Below are 16,154 nucleotides of genomic sequence, written 5' to 3' on the forward strand. Positions count from 1 at the left end.
CACTATATATAATATCCAAAATTGTCCGGCTTACGAAAAGTTTTTTTTTCCCCTCTTGTTTCTACATCGTGATGAAAATTTTCCGATCTAAGAAAATTCCTTCCACTTGTTTTTACAGAGCAATAAAAGTTTCTGATTCACAAAAAGTTGTTTTATTTTTTGCTTCAAAATGATTAACATTTTCCGAATCATTGAAAGTTTTTCAATTTTTCTATATAAGACAAAAAATATTTGGATTGAGGAAAAATTGATTCACTTTTTCCTATATAGTACTGAAAACTGTCTGAGACATGAAAATTTTCAGATTCTTTAAACGATCTTTCACTTCTTAACATTTCTATATATGAATTCAACCAATTTTATGATTGCTGAGGAATTGTTACTTGATTACTGATATTTTTCGAACGTAAAATTTTCCGGAAAAATATAGCGGAAAATTTTCCACCTCACATCACTACACAAAAGTATATAAATAATGGTATTTATTTTATAATAGCAAAACTAACAATTAAAATATTTCGTGCATGTTGCGTTTACAAAATAGTTCTTCTGTCTTGTGTTCTCGTTCGTTTAGAAGTCCAAGTTTCTGTGATACAGTTTGGAAAACCAACAAAGGGCAGTACAATGCAGTCTACGCTTGAGTGTAATGTTTTCGTTCATCTGGGAAAACAACAGTTAACAGAATACGCGTAAATCGCTAGTACTACACTGGTCGTATACGTGTATCTCGAACCGCCTCTACAAACACTATGACGGTCCATACACTTGTACGTAAGAACGGCTTCGAGAGTTAACGCTATTTTATGTCTAAAAACTATCAATGTGGAAACTTTCAATGATTGATCAGTCATTCCTGTAGTATTGGTCGATAAAATAAAAGGTCGAAATAGTCCGAGAAAAAGAATCATCATTGTTGCTCTACAAGAAGTAACAAGCTAGATACTTTTCTGCACGAGTTGTAAATGTCCTTCTACTCACTCACTGTGCCTGAAAACATAGTTATAGAAATAAGACTTATGAGATGAGTAAGACCGAAATATTACTTGTATGCAACTATTCAGGTAGTTACAGGATCTATTAAATATATAATTTCCCTTTTTATGTTCTTTTGTAGGGATTCTACAAATTACCATCAGCTATATATTTGAATAATAAGAAACTGAGAACACTTTGATCCATTCTTTTTCTTCATTTCTTTCGTTCATCAAACAGAAGATATAGACAAAATTAGATAATCCATTTTATGTTAGAAACTTTCTTTCAGGAACACAATTTGCTTTGGTGCGTTAATTACATGTGTATAGGCATATATGTGTGTATTTATGCATGTATATATAATGTATTGTGTGTACAGATATGCAAATAACGAAGTAAGATTTATGGACTCAGAGTGTCTGAAATTGAATATTATTACGCAGTTGGGTAATATCAAAACTGTTTCTTTCCCTTTGAAAATTTTCCCTAGAGGGAGCTATACGAAGTAATTTATATACTTGTTGATAAATTGTCAATTCAGATATTCCATTAGACTTAAACAGGATATGGAAGCTAATTAATTGCATACGTTAATGTCCTGTTCCCTTGAGACAGCAGAATGTAATGGAAAACGGATGATGGCGAAGATTCAATTGACCATTCGTTTCCTCAGTATTTCAACGTTTACACATCATATCACTTGAGCATGAATTATCAAATTAAGCTTTCAGTTTATATTTTGATTAGTAACTGTACTGTAAAATAAAGGACAGCCCAAATTATTGTACGAGCAAAGTGTTTTATTTTTAAAGACATGAAGAACATTATGATTTCTCAAACAAACCTTTAATAGACTAGAGTACGTTTGTTTTTATCTTGACACACTTCCCACCAACGCACTTGGTTAGCCTTTAAAATATTTTCTGCTAGCACATACGTGAACGTTTTAATCCGATAAGCTTTGTCGTGTAGACGACATTAGTTGTCAGCCAGCCCATCAAGTGAGCTCATTGCTATCTGGCGGGTAGTTGAAGTGCTTAGTTGCCACCCGTGAACAAGTGTGTTCCAGTGATTTGTGAGTGGTGTGTCGTTTTGCTGTGTTTCCTAGCGTATTGTAACTCTCAATTAAACCATGGCTTGGCAACAATGCATTGCAGGCAGATCCATCCTTTAGGCGGGAAGCTTTCCAAGATAAAACAAACGTACTCTAAATGATTACCAAAACATAATCACTATTTCGTTACGAAACAGGGTTGGGAAGAAATGTTTGAATTGTTTCAGATAATTATATGCATTTTGTGAATACGAGCAATTGTCAGTTTTTTTTCTCTCCACACGAAGAATAAGGGTTTTGCAAAATTTGTGAGATATATTCATATTCAAGTTTCTTTTCTTTCTGGTTTCAAAATACTTATTAATCTAAGTTCAGTTTCACTGGAGTTACGTAAATATTCACCTATGTTCTCCTTAGGGGTGACATTGCGTAACACTGAGTATTGGGTACATAGAAAAATGTATTTAAACAAAATAAAATCAAAGCTATACGCCTTACACTATCGCAAATCAAGAGCGACAATAACATTTTAAGGTCTCCTTCCCCCGTTACAGGAGAAGTATCTCACAAAATTCCGTTTTATTTGTAGCTTAGAGTACAAGAAGATGATTTATACAAGATTTCAGAGACCTGAGGATGAGTGGTTCTGTGGGTAAGTAAGAAATCGATCCTACTCTTTTACATATTTATTACATCCCCAAATACCAGTCGAGGCAAAAATGATTCTTCGTCCTCAGAAGTATTTTGCCATTACTATCTGTTGCTGCGTAAGTTGCGAAGCTTCCCACCAACTATCGATCATATATTTATCATTCGGAAACGACTCGAAAACAAATGGAAATACAATAGTCCGGTACATCAATTATTTCTTCCGGATTTTTCTTAAGCAACCTCTTACGTAAAATTTCCATTTCGATGACATAAATATTGTACCAAAAGCGTATAAGCACAATCGTTATTCTTACTTAGAAACACTGTTGTCATTTTCAAGACATACACGAATAACTCTTATATGCTATGCATATCAAAATAATGCAAACACCAATGTACTTCAACACGGGCCGTGTTGATTGTTGTTCTTTATTGAAGTTTAGCGTCCCTTTGAGGACAGAAACTACATGAGACGTGAATCTAGAGTTCAAAGCGGAATCTGAGTCACAATCATGGTTCAGATATCAAGGTTTTCTATCTGTAACTGGAATTCGTGATTCCATGCACAAAAGGGACGGGCTAGCCACTTGACCAACGGATTGTATTGTTCGGATTCTTGTATACAATAGATCAAATTTTATTATGGAAAATGAGAAGTTCCTTTGGTTGCTAAATAAATCAAATTCTGGGTAGATGGTTAGGCCGGCTGCATATTAATCAAAGAAGCAACAGTCAAGCCGAACCACAGGGAGGTTGAAGATGTGAAGGGAAACACCTGAGTGCATTACTAAGCGTGTATATATGTTTCATCTACAATGTTGGAGAGGCATTTGTTTCACTGCTCACAGTACTATTCCTCGGCTCGGTTGCCCTGTTCTTTGATTAATATACGGCCAGTCTTATTTGAAATAAGTGTTTCCCAGATTATTAATGGTAAGAGTATCGAGTACAGAATGTGGAAGGTAAGGAAAACATCTAAACTCGTAGCAAAACGTCATTAGAACAGTAGAGAAGGACAATTTAGGCTAGTTGAGAGAGGTAGACAAGCATTTAAGAGGATTGCACAAAGAACGGTCGAGCTAATGTAACACAACTGTCTGGAGAACTCAATACGCATCTGTAACGACCAGTTTGTAAGATCGCTGTTCGATGGCATATGTGCAACAAAATCCTAAGTTGAGTGTAATTTCGAAACTGAGTATCGTCGCTCCAAATAACATTAAAAAAAAATGGTGCCAAAAGTATAAAACTTGGACCGCCGAAAATTGAAAGAATATGAGTCTTTTCTGTAATTATTTCCAACAAACGAGCGGGTTTTATGTATGATAAGCAAGCAAGAGACGTACGTCTGTGACTGTGCACTTCTTGATGTTAAACATGATAGCGGTGTTAGTTTGATATCCAACAACAAGATATTTCGTTGGTCATATTATTGTTCTCAGAAGAAGAATTACTACCAGTTATTATGTGGAGATTTTTATGTGAAAAGCTGCATCCTATGGTGTAGATGTTGATCCCTAATATCGGTATCATCTTTCAAGATGGAAAGGTGCCAATAACACAGTCGAACCTGTTCAGACGCTATTTGAGAAATATTAAGATGAAATTCAACACTCATGCTGGTATGTTTAGTTCCCTGACTTAAACATTAACGAACATTTATGTTGTCATAAATCGATGTTTGTAGTATACTTTCTCCACCACTGCTGGCGCAATCGATTGCTATACTACAAAAAAGGTAGTTATTTCATGAGTTATGACTCGCATATGCTAAAGGTAGTCCAACATCATGCTAATGAGGTAGTCTGCATTTTGTTGGGACGGTTCCACTATTTTGTAGAAATACATAATTAAAATTAATAATAATAATAATAAATATAAGATCGTTAATAATATTGAGCGATTTTAAAGTATTTCTAATAATGACGTCATGCAGTTTTTTTATCACTATTTTCAATTAACTTCGCAATTTATTGTTCTACTGTAGAAATGCTGAATGCAAGATACAGAATGGTTTGCTACAAGTCTTTTTATTTAACATTATACTATTCAACTGAAACATTTCAGGAGCAATATGTACTGTCACAATCAAGCACCACGTGTTTTGCGTATATATTGTTTTCCGAAATCACATGGATGGCAAGTGATAGTCACAGTCTATGTCCGCCCCTAGGCACATGCCTGACATGTACCTGGGGAACATGCCTAGTATATTCTACTTATGCTTCCCATGCCGTAAGCGTCAATGAAACACAATATTACTCTCCCAAAATATGTTAAATCGCCCATATGCGTAATGCGTTTACATTAAGGTGAGTCTAAAAAAAACACTTTAAACAAGTAAAAAAAATGTGTACTCCAGGGTGGACGCGAACTGCCAACGTTTGGATTACTACCCGCGTATTCTACCGACTTGGACACGGAGGCGATGGAGACAGTTTAGCCTTAAAACAAGTCACTCGGAGTTACTGCTTCTGAATTTTTCCTAATTATGCTCTTAGGGGCTAAGATAGAGTTTCGTGGAGGCGGGTGGTATTTTTAGTTGCACAAATTTGATTACAATTTCAGAACACTCATGCTAATAAAATTATCTTATAATAAATTTTCGAAAAGTAATGTTTGATGCACACTTCATGTTGTGCTAACTTCAGAATATTTTCTGCAAGCCTTCGTAACTGATTGTGTTTTAAGTCAATAATTCATTGAAAAAAAAATGTTATTTGGGACATTCAGAGCAGCGCCGTAACTTACATTTTTTTCTTGGGGGGCAAGCATTAACACGCGTATTTTGGCCCCCTAGAAAAAGTTGTTTTTCTAATCATTGGGCCCTCTCTTCCCATCTTTCTCTTACTCTTTATGGGTCCCCCGGAACTTGTGGACTCTCAGGCACGCCCCTCTGCCCGTTCCATACATAACAAATTAATTAAGGTGAAAATATTGACACATCTCAAAGCCATGCGTATAAATATTATTTCTAGGGTCAATAATAATAGATATTTTTTTTTTTACTGAAATGGGTCCAAGATTCATTTTTGTCCTATTTACCTTTTGTGTGTTGTTTTGTTCATGTAATGAGGTGAATCTGTTTGATGCTTCATCTATAATTTCATTTTCGTATCGTGTATGGAGTAAGAAAATTTTGTCTTAAAGTGGGCCCTCCTAGAACTGAAAGGAGCTTCCCTGGGCGGCAGTTGCCCCCTGCCTCCCCCACAAGTTACGGGCCTGGTTCAGAGCACAATGGTTGCAAGTCCATTTTCAATATGGTAAGGTTCAGCTTCCTCAGCAAATGAATTCTGTTTCCAAACGTAATAACTTTGCAGTCAAGAGTCATCACGTGAAACAGCATGCGATAGTTTGATATGATAACCGCTAGACAGGGGCGTCAGTGGGGCAGGAGGGCAGCCACCCCCACCCTACCCTGGATCTCAGATTTTGGTGCTTGTAAAGCAGCTTTAGAAACCTTTGGATAAGAAAGGTGCAACAGAATAGTTTTGATGTTAACAAATTAAAACAATTTGCGTAACAATGAACAATCGTATCAGAACAACATAAGAATCAACAATCGTAAACAATCAACACAAACAAATCAAACAATTTACGTAAGTTTGAGGTCCTTGTACAGAATAAATACGGAGGAAATACAGATGATTAAAATTGGAGAGTTATTCCAAATGATGTATTTTTCTCTTCCCGTAGAACTAATGTTACACGATTCCAAATTGTACAGAGACTAACAAGGTACATCGCGAAATGTCCCCTCGGGATTCAATTGCAAAGCTCTCCTTGGCACAATGTGTATGTACTAATTGAGGCGGCCCATACCTGTAATTTGCATATTTATGGGCCTTCATATATCCGGAATTCAATCATACACTACTATAACACTGGGACACAAAATTGCTTTTAGTTTCTTTAGATGTCACTGGACATGAATGTGGGCATATGCAAAACAAATTGAATCAAGTATTGCTTCCCTGAAATATGTAACCCACCTTGGCCGCCATCTTGTATTCTACTTTCGTTTTTTTTTCAAATGGCAATAGGTGTAAATGATACGTCAAATTAATGTAAACTTTTCTCGGAAATTCACTGGTGTAGTGAGTTTTACCGTAGCTGGTACCATTAAATGTTAGGCACTTCATGAATATTGAACCAAATGGAAAGTTGTGCAGGTCCCCGTGTGTATATGTAATATTTTACGTGAGTTATCGTTGATGAAATATTCTCTGAACTTATCTACATGTAGACACACAGATGTCAATACAGAAATGATAGTTATTCACGCAAGTGAGGTCGTATATGGATTTACAATAGGCATTTTGACCGTAATACAATACTTCCTTATTATAGTATAACATGGAAGTAATAACAATCTCTCAAAGAAATGTAATAAGATTATGACACCTATGTTGTGAGGGGTTTTTGAGTTAGAAATTGTTTCGATTTGTCAACATCAAAAACGTAAGCGTAACTGATATTAATCTGCAATATCTATTCACGAAGTGCCTGAAGGGATTCAACATGTAACACCTTCCAAACGGTGCAAGTTACGATAAAATACACTACTCCAGTGAATTTCCGAGTTAAATTGTAAATGAATTTGATGTATTATTTGCAAATATTTCCATTAAAAAAAACGAAAGTTAAATCTGATATAGCAGATCCAAGATGGCAGCCGGGATAGGTAGCATGTGTCAGAAGCAGTACTTGAACCAATTTGTTTTGCATATGCCCACATTCATGTAGAGCGACATTTAAAGAAACTTTAAAAAATGTGTCTGAGTGTTACAGTAGTGTATGGTTGAATTTCAGATATAGGAAGGCCCATAAATAGGCAAATTACCGGTATGAGCAGCTAAATTTAGTACAATGCACATTAGGCACCGGATAACTTTCCATTTGAATCAATTTTACACGAGGGGACACTGCGAATGTACCTTGTGAGAACCAATATGTAACCTACCGTATCAACGAACGTCTACGATATTTTAATTTCAGAACCCCAATTTTGCAAAGAACCCTTTGTTTGTTTTCTGAATACAATACAAAAACTTGTTTCCATGATAATTCTCTTATTTTTAATATCAGTTCTATAAGTATTCCAACCTTCGACTACGAAACTTTCTTGCAAGTTAACTGATAAGCATTTAAACAATGCAATGAACGTTAAAAACGAGAGGAGGAAAAAGATAAAAAAATAAATTGTAGATCACCACATTGACCTGCTGTAGCCACGAGAAATCAAAACATTCACATGAGAAGAAAATAGTTTTCTAAATGGGTAGCACTTTTGGACAATTTCCTTTCTCTGGCAGATTCTTTTACAAAAATAAAATAAGAATAAAAAATGTTTAAAACAAGTCTTAAAACATACAAGTGTTTAAAACAAAATGTTTAAAACTTATACAAAATTTGTTTTAAACAAAACCAATGGTTTAAAACAAGTTTTAATTCTTTGTTTTAAACAAAACAATCCTGACTGAGGGTTTCTGATTTGTAAATGTTTGTGAAAATTTACACATTGAGATACAAGGAGAAAAGGGAAGAATATAGTGTCAATAAATTACAATTTAAAATGCAAGAAATTAACTGATAATATCAAATACAGAGCCATTAACATAACTAACTCTGTAACTCGTTTTCTAAATTCATTTTTCTTCCTTTATTTTCAAGATTGCATCATCACTAAATTTCTCCACTGGAGATTATCTTTCATTTAGCAGCATCCAACTGGAGCTCAGTCTTGTAAATGAAATATTTTAGAAAGCGTAAACGGGGAGGACGATAATCTAACTCGGATCATCGGATTAGGAAAGTACAATGCTATCCATTCATCTAAAGCGTTACTTATTCTGGCTTGCCTAAATAAAGATCCTTTTCTGTTCGCTCAAAACAGTACCTTGTTAATAGTAAAATTGATTGGAAAACACAGGAATATGTAGTTGAGGACTCCTAGGGCATTGTATCATTGCATTCACTAAATTATCAACATTACAGATTTTTTAGAAAGAAAATACAAAACTCCTTTATTTTGAATCAAAAACTCGCAAACTCGTAAACAAACTAAAGACGGTTGCAAACTAAACAGAAGGTTGCAAAGCTACGGAATTCGGTCTTAGTAACCCTTCCTTCTGAGTTTCCATGGAAGATCATGAATAATGCTGATAATTTATATCATATTTATGGACGAATATGTAATATAACCTATATCAATAACTTATAGCACTCCTTAAAGTAACGAATACATTAACATGAAAAAAAATCAATAGACAAATTACATCAGGGTGAAATAGGTACTTAATTCAGGCACTACAAAATACATTTCATTCGTTCAAACCGCTGGTCTAGTGGCTTGCACCTGTATCTTTGATCTACGGATTCCTGGGTTCGATTCTCGGTGGGGGAAGTTTGAAATTTTAACTGTCCTAAATGTTTTTGTGTTCGTGTTTGCGTCGTTCAAGGTTACTGGGAATGACTGTACATGTGTATAGCCGAGTAGAAAATTGAGACAAGTTACTCAGATATGTTCGGTGAATCAGTTAACTTAAAGAAAAGAAAAAAAATGTCTAAGGCGTTTGTCTGTAGATTACTAAAAAAAAAAAAAAAAACTCTTAAAGGTTAGTTCCCGTCCTACCAAAATAACACTTTTCTTTCACCAGTTCTCGAAGTTTTTCTTTGTAATTCTATCGGATTCGATTAAATAGAACTTCGAATGAAGACCACGTTGAATTCATTTGTTGACTAAGCCTAAAATTCTGATAAAGATATGAGTATGATTTTATTGTTATAATAAAATAATAATAATAATAATAATAATAATAATAATAATAATAATAATAATAATAATAATAATAATAATAATAATTATTATTATTATTATTATTATTATTATTATTATTATTATTATTATTATTATTATTATTATTATTATTATTATTATTTGATTTTGGTTTAGACCGGGTTTAACTAAAAAGAGATAAATACTGAAATTAGCGCGTTGATATAAAGTCCTAAGATACTTCCTTCTAAAACAGCTTCTCGTGTTTTATTAATTTCTTACAGTGTAAATAACTTCACAGCTATATCTGAAGCTTTATTAGTAAATAGTAAGTAAATATGTAAATGCATCTGCAAAAGATTAAAAAAAAAATATTCTTGAAAATTATCATCAGCTAATTACTCATTTAGCAGTTGAATCTTGTAGGGTCTACTGAATCGACCTGAGTGAGAAGTTCGAACTCATACATCAACAAACTTTCCTTACGAAATTAAATTCAGCGGGTTCCTGTCACCACGGCATGGCGCGTCCTCAGGTTGCGGATCGAGGAGAAGGCCTCTAAATATAAAGGTTAGTTGCGAATATACTGAATAAGCAGTCACGGACAGCCGACTAGGAGTGTTCCTTAAGCTTGGGGGTTTGGGTGGTTGGGCTAACAACCTCATCCTGTAAAAAAAAAAAAAAAAAAAAAAAAGCACTTGTTCAGAAATATTCACAAATGCCTCGGAAAAGGACTGATAACTTGGCACGACCTCAGCAAAAGAAAATGGACATGATATTTGGAACATGGAATATTAGAAGTCTTTATAGGGCAGGCGCGTTAAAATCCGTAACGAGTGAGTTAGAGTAATACAGGATGGACGTAGTAGGAGTTCAGGAAGTTAGGTGGGAAGGAAATGGATCTGTGAATTCCGGAAATTTTACGTTCTTTTACGGGGAAGGAAATAAAAATCACCAGTTAGGAACAGGGTTTTTCGTTCATAAACGTATATTACCAGCAATTAAACGGGTTGAATTTGTTAGTGACAGACTTTCTTTTGTTACTCTTAAGGGATGCTGGTGTGATATTATTGTTTTAAATGTACAAGCCCCAACTGAAGATAAGGATGACGATATAAAAGACAGTTTTTACGAAGAAGCGGAACGGATATTTGACCAAATCCCGGGATACCACATGACAATTCTATTAGGGGATTTCAATGCGAAGGTAGGACGAGAGGATATTTTCAAACCGATTATAGGGAACGAAAGTCTGCATAAGGAGAGTAATGACAACGGTGTTAGACTCGTGAACTTTGCAGCATCCTAAAAACTAATCGTGAAGAACACAAAATTCCCACATCGCGACGTTCATAAATACACTTGGACATCACCAGACGGGAAAACACATAATCAAATTGATCACGTTTTAGTAGATAGAAGAAGACAATCTAGCATAATTGATGTCCGGACGTTTAGAGGGGCTGATTGTGACAATGACCATCCTATTAGCAGCGATAATACAAGAGAGGTTATCATTGAATAAAGGTAATATTCATTGTCCGAAAACGGAGATATTCAATTTAAAGAAATTAGAAGAGAGCCAAGTAAGAGAAAAATACCAGATTGAAGTTTCGAATGGATTCTCGGCTTTAGAAGATCCGGAGTGCACTAGTGTCGAGGATACCTGGATTGAAATTAGAGATAGCATCAAAATTTCAGCAAAAGAAATATTGGGACACGCGGAAATACGTAGGAACAAACCATGGTTTGATCAGGAATGCATAAAACTAGCAGAGAAGAGAAAACAGGCAAAATTACGCTGCCTAGAAAATACGAATGAAATAAGTACACAAAATTTCGCAGATAACAGACGGGAAACTTCCAAAACTTTTAGAACAAAGAAACGCGATTTTCTGAAAGTTAAAATTAAGGAACTTGAAGATAATAGTAAAAATAAAAACATCCGGGACATGTATAAGGGAATCAACGAATTTAAGAAAGGGTATCAAACTCGTGCTTATATATTAAAGAAATCTGATGGTAAATTCCTCACTGACACGGATAGCATCTTAAATAGATGGAAAGATTTCTTTGACGATTTGCTTAACACGCAACCAAAAACTAGTGTGCGTGAAGAAAATGAGATACATACCGCAGAACCGTATATTCCAGAACCCAACCGAATAGAAGTAGAAACCGCTATAAAGAAATTAAAGAAACACAAATCTCCGGGTGTAGATGAAATTCCGGCTGAGTTAATTTTAGCTGGTGGAGAAAAATTGTGGAACAAGATAGACAAACTCATTCTCCTTATCTGGAACAAGGAAGAATTGCCACAAGAGTGGAAAGAATCAGTAATTGTTCCAATTCAAAAGAAATACGACAAAACTGACTGTAATAATTATCGAGGCATTTCTCTTCTGTCAACATCCTATAAAATCCTTTCAAATATTCTATTAGCAAGACTGACCCCATACGCAGATGAAATTATTGGAGATTATCAGTGCGGATTTAGACGAAATCGATCAACTATCGACCAAATATTTACCATTCGCCAAATACTCGAAAAAAAGTAGGAATACAATACCCCGGTACATCAACTATTTATTGATTTTAGAAAGGCGTACGACTCGGTTAGGAGAGAAACATTATACAACGTTCTTACAGAGCTTGGAATACCGAGAAAACAAATTAGATTAATTAAGATATGTTTAAATGAATCCCAAAGTAAAGTCCGGGTAGGAACATTTTTGTACACGAGCTTTTACGTCGAAAATGGCCTGAAACAAGGAGATGCTTTGTCGCCATTATTATTTAACTTCGTTTTGGAATACGCTATAAGGAAAATCAAAGATATCAACCAGGGCCTACAGTTGAACGGTATTCACCAGGTTATGGCATATGCTGATGATGCAAATTTAATAGGAGATGATAGGAGAAGACTAGAAAGAAATGCAGAGATCTTATTAAACGCTTGCAGGGACATGGGTTTAGAAGTAAATGCAGAGAAAACTAAATACATGGAAGTGCGTTGGGACCGGAATACAGCAAAGTATGGGTGCTTTAAAATATTAAATAACACTTTTGATACAGCGGATATCTTGGATCAATATTAACAGAGGAAAATCATATTCACGGAGAAATTAAATGCCGAATAAAATCAGGGAATTCTTGTTACTATTTGGTTCAAAATCTCTTGTCGTCGCGAATTCTGTCGAGGAAATTGAAGCTTAAAATATACAAAACGATAATCATGCATGTTGTTTTGTATGTCTGCGAAACATAGTCACTTACTCTGAGGGAAGAACATAGACTGAAAGTATTTGAGAACAAGATCCTGAGACGAATATTCGGACCCAAGAAGAACGGGAATGGGGAATGGCGGAAACTTCATAACGAGGAACTACATAATTTATATGGTTTACCCAACATTGTGAGGGTCGTCAAGTCTAGGAGGCTTAGGTGGTTAGGTCATGTAGATAGAATGGAAATAAGTAGAAACGCTTTCAAAGTCTTGACTGGAAGACCAATCGGAAAACGACCATTGTAAGACCTAGGCGCAGATGGGAGGACAATACTAAGATGGATCTCGCAGAGTTTGGAATACAAAGTAGAAACTGGATGCAGTTAGCTAAGGATAGAAATCATTGGAGAGCTTTTGTGAACGCAGCATTGGACCTCCGGGTTCCATAGGCCATAGAGTTAGTTAGTTAGCTAGTTAGTTAACGACAAAGATAGTTTCGAAAGGGGTTATCTCCAGCTTTAAATAAAAAAGAATTATACTATACTTTAACGAAATTAGTTTTTGAGGTTAAAAACTACAGGCTATTGAGAATTAGCTAGTTCATATAATGGATTCAGTTTCTGGTGTAATTGAAAATAGTTTTTACCTTTATTAAATTATGTAATTACGTCACTACATTCTAACCATTTAATATTTATTCCATCACTTCAATCCTTTTTTGTTTCCTTGAATTGTGATTTCTAGAAGGAAATTTAAATATAAGACTGGCCACTCCGTAAAAAATCTTCACAGCCGGGAGTAGGTGAAACTTTTTTTTATAGAGAAGCTGTAAGGATCGCTAAGACCGAATTCCGTAGATTTGCAACCTTCTTAGATGCCACCGTACGCGGTAATTGATTCGATTCGTCTTCAGTTTGTTTACAAATATGACATACGAGCCGTATTTAATTTTTGTTTCTAAAAAATCTGTAATATTGATAATTTAGTGAATATAATGATATAATGCACTCCGAGTCTTCAGTTACATATTCCTGTATTTTGCTAATTAATTTGACTACTAACAAGCTACTGTTTTGAGCGAGCAGAAAAGGATTTTTATTTAGTGGAGTTAGAAAAAGTAACGCTTTAGACGAATGGCTAGCATTGTGCTTTCCTTATCCCGCGATCCCGGTTCGATTCCTGCCCTCCCAATTTACATTTTTAAATGCTTCATTTACAAGGCTGAGCTCCAGTTGGATGCTGCTAAATGAAAGATAATCTCCAGTGGAGAAATTTAGTGATGATCTAATCCTGAAAAAAGAAAGGAAGAAAAATGATGGTGAAAACGAGTTACAGAGTTAATTATGCTAATAGTTCTATATTTGATATTATCAGTTAGTTTCGTGCATTTTAAAATTGTTATTTATTGACACTATAGTCTCTCCCATTCCCCTTGTATGTCAATGTTTAATTTTCACAAATGTCTACAAATTAGGAACCCTCAATTATATTTGCAACCTTACGTTTAGTACGGATAAGTCTCCAACTCGTTTGAGTGTTATCGAATTTTGCATTTTTAATATTTACAAAGAAATTACTGCATACTAACATTTAGCATTTTCAAAAGCCATTTAACAAATAATGAAATCGGACTGGTTCTTCTTTCGAAGTAGTATTACCTGTCAATGAGTGGCGCCGGAACCTAGGAGCTCAGGCCCTGTTAGACTCCCAAATTTTTCATTCGGAGCTGGGTTCTTTCCCCGAATGCTCTATCCATACTTTAATTGATTTGCAGATAGTACTACTGTTAACAGTTTCAAAACTCAGTGCAAGACTTTGTGTTTACTTAAAAATAAAAAATAGCCTACTATATATACCGCATTATCTATCCGTATATTATTTGATACGCATATATGTGTAGTTATTTGAAGTAAGTTAACTTTTTATATAATCCGTCGTTTGAGTTAATTATAAAAATATTTAAGTCACCCAACTGTTATCCTCTCACCGGCGCCTCTGGTGTCCGTATATTTTTTTCTGGTACTGAGCGTGTACTGTGAGTACAAGTACCCAAAGACTCCCTTTTGCCATTTCGTCAGCCAGTGTTTGGCCTGACTCCTGCTCAAAAACACTTCAGGATTTGTTCTTTAAACTTATGGGGCAACTTCATGCGTAATTAATCTATCAGGCGTAATTAATCTTGGAGCTGGCGTTAGTTGGGTTGCCTAACTCACGGATTTTGTACCTCAGAAATATATGTGGGTCATTGTACATTTCTCAAGTACCACATTCGTAAACGTTTGGTATGGAAGTTAAATGGTACGTGCCTAGCCTGTACCTGTTTGGGTGGGTATTTACTTACCTATAATAAGTATACTTAAAAAAAAAAACTTCAGGCACTTCTGGATACTGATATTTGTAATTGTAATAATAGATATGGAACTTACTACTTGGTTTCCGAGACACAGTCGAATTTTACACTTTTTCTTTTCATTATTTTGGCCTACTTTACCTTGATTTCAGACTTCCAAATTTCATCCTGCGAGTATTTTCCACAGTAAACTATTATAGTTCAACAAGAAAATAATTATATATAGTAATTAACTTGAAATTTATCGTAATATGGCCCATAACAGACACTTTACCTTTTATATCATAAAGGTCAGATCCACCGGTATTATAACAGAGTGGTGTTTAAGCGGCTGACAGTAAAAATTCAAACTCCGATTAGTGATAATTTCACAGCCTTGTTTTATTCAGTGGCGAAGGGTGATAGTTTCAAAAGGGTAGGCCCAATATTCTAATTCTACTACTACTACTACTACTACTACTACTACTACTACTACTACTACTACTACTACTAATAATAATAATAATAATAATAATAATAATAATAATAATAATAATGATAAATGAAAAAGATTAGACCTAAATATTTTACTACAGAAACACAAGAAGACAAATTCACATAAATTTTACGTAATTGTAGTCCATCGACAGCACGTATTCGATCCGGATCTCAATTTTAATAATGAAATTCACTACGTAACTCATAGCTGATCTTAATTCGCCGTGATGCAATTTTAATTAGGCGTGATTGGGTTGGGAAGATGGACTATCACATAACCTGCGCTAGACAAGAAACATATGTTGTTTAGTTTACTTGTACTGAAACAAACTCTGCTTGTAAAATTTCGTCTTTAATTATATTGTTCAAAACACATGACAAGCATTCAATCAAATCATTTTGTGTGTCACTTAATTCCCCTTTAAAAACAGAATCAGACTTAAATATTTCTTTCATACGCTGCTCTTTATTTCAACAACTACAAATATTTTTTTTTTTTTTTTTGTACCAATGGATGCAGAACTCTCTTGCCCTCTGTTTGTTCTATTTTCAACAACTCTCTTGCCCTCTTCGTTCCTTAATAACACATTAATTTTCAAAAGACCACTGACGTAGAAGATTCTTTAATAGGAATTATATTATG

Source organism: Thermobia domestica, chromosome 6, assembly GCF_964235325.1.
Source record: "Thermobia domestica chromosome 6, izTheDome1.hap1.1, whole genome shotgun sequence".
Taxonomy (NCBI): Eukaryota; Metazoa; Arthropoda; class Insecta; order Zygentoma; family Lepismatidae; genus Thermobia; species Thermobia domestica.